Below are 2,206 nucleotides of genomic sequence, written 5' to 3' on the forward strand. Positions count from 1 at the left end.
AAATAGTATTAGAAGGATGATAGAGAAGTTAGAATCTGTTCTGTTGCTGTGGCTTCTGGCACATGCAGTAGAATGGAATCAAAGACAAAGGGAACCCACAAAGTTTTTAGACAGAGTTATATTGACAAAACGACTCCTAGCCTGAATTAAAAGAGATGGAAATTGTTCAAAATATAAAAAGACCTCTGGGTAGGAAGCAGTTTCAAAAGATTGCTTAAAGGCTATATTTTATAATGCCTTCAGAAGTAGCCAGGGATGGTGATAAAAAAGGAAGGACATCTCAGAGGCTGGAGCAAGAGCCATAGAGAACAATGGGGAGAGAACCTTTCTTAGAATGCAGATCTTGGAGCCTTTCGGCCGGAACCGCCATCTTCCAGTAATTTGTCAAAACGACCAACGCAAAGGGAAAGAGGAGGGACACCTGCTACATGTTCTCTAGGCCTTTTAGAAAGCATGGAGTTGTTCCTTTGGCCACATACATGTGAATCTACAAGAAAGGTCGTATTGTATGTATCAAGGGAATGGACACTATTCAAAAAGGAATGCCCCACAAATGTTACCATGGCAAAACTGGAAGAGTCTACAGTGTTACGCAGCATGCTGTTGGCATTGTTGTAAACAAACAAGTTAAGGGCAAGATTCTTGCCAAGAGAATTAATGTGCATACTGAGCTTTTGAGCACTCTAAGACCCGAGATAGCTTCCTGAAATGTGTGAAGGAAAATGATCAGAAAAAGAAGGAAGCCAAAAAGAAAGGTACTTGGGTTCAACTGAAGCGCCAGCGTGCTCCACCCACAGAAGCACACTTTGTGAGAACCAATGGAAAGGAGCCTGAACTGTTGGAGCCCATTCCCTATGAATTCATGGCATGATGGGTGTAAAGAAAATAAAGGACCTGGACTGTACAAGTGTTTCTCTTAATTGAGTAGAAGTGTTGTGTCCCCTCCCCCAAAGAAATATTTAAATCACATTTTAATTGTGTCCAGATTCAGCGGGTGATGCCTTTACTTTTCAAATTTAGTAGTTTTTCTTCCTGAAAGATGTGAGGTAGTTTGTTGTGCAATATGCTCCACTGGCTAATAAACTGCCAGATATTATTTATATATATATTAAAAAAAGAATGCAGATCTTGGAGCTAATCAAGGAATGTTACCTATCCGCAAGGTTGTGGTAGCTGGAAACATTTTCCCAGCAGGATTTCAGAATTGCTATGGACCAGTGACTGGTATGGACCTCCTTCTTCCCCTGTTTGAATGGGAATGTTTATTGCAGATGTCCTGTCCCTAACTTACCATTATATGTTGGAGGTATGGGAGATGGATAACTTGCCCAGAGGTCTTGGATCAAAAGGAGCTGCATCTGGACCTGATGTAGATCATGAGAAAGTAGATTTTGAGCTTGATGCCACTGGCTGTTTCTCAGTCTTGCAATGGGAGTGATTGATTTTTGCATGTGGGAAGGATCTGAATAATTGAGGTTGAGTGTAGGGTGCAATAGATTGATTGCATTAATGGACCCAATTCTTCACCCCTGCCTGTATCCACATCCTTTGCCATGTAAATTGGCAGTGCCCTCTTACTGTGGGGAGGGAGCACTTCCCTACCCCTTGACTCTGGGCTCCCATATGACTTGCTTTGGCCAATGGGATATTAGCAGAGCTGACACAAGCAGAGTCTTGACAAATGCTTACATGATGGGGTTCGCCCCCTTGCACCTCTGACATCACCATCAGAAGGCTATGCTCAGGCCAGCCTAGTGATCCATGGAGGAGGATGAAAGACACATGTGACAGAGCCTCTCCCAAGCTGGGCAACTGCAGACTTATGTGTGAGTTCACTCAAGACCCACAGAACCACCCAGCCAACTCCAGTCAATCCACAGAGACATGAAAACTAATATGATTGCTGTTTTGAGCTGCAGAGATTTGCAGTGATATTTTTATTCAGCAGTAGATATCTGATATAGCAACAAAGTGGAGTTTTTCTCCGCGGGAGGCTGCTAGCCACACATGAAGACCAAATGAACCCCTTCACTTGTAAGACTTCTCCAATACTAATCATGATAACAATAACAAAAGCCAGCACTTACTGAACTCTTATTTCCAGGTCCTGTGAGAAGGGCTATATGCATCATCTCGCTGAATTCTTACAACAGCCCTGAGGGTTGGTTATAATTATTTCCATTTTATAGATTAAAAAAACCCAAAA

At 42.5% G+C, this 2,206-nt stretch overlaps 1 pseudogene; it reads left to right on the forward strand.

Moving 5' to 3' along the window:
• The first annotated feature begins 380 nt into the window (after positions 1-380).
• On the forward strand, positions 381-897 carry LOC133084735 (large ribosomal subunit protein eL21-like; annotated as a pseudogene).
• The last annotated feature ends 1,309 nt before the right edge of the window (positions 898-2,206 follow it).

This window comes from Eubalaena glacialis, chromosome 2 (assembly GCF_028564815.1).
Source record: "Eubalaena glacialis isolate mEubGla1 chromosome 2, mEubGla1.1.hap2.+ XY, whole genome shotgun sequence".
Classification (NCBI taxonomy): Eukaryota; Metazoa; Chordata; class Mammalia; order Artiodactyla; family Balaenidae; genus Eubalaena; species Eubalaena glacialis.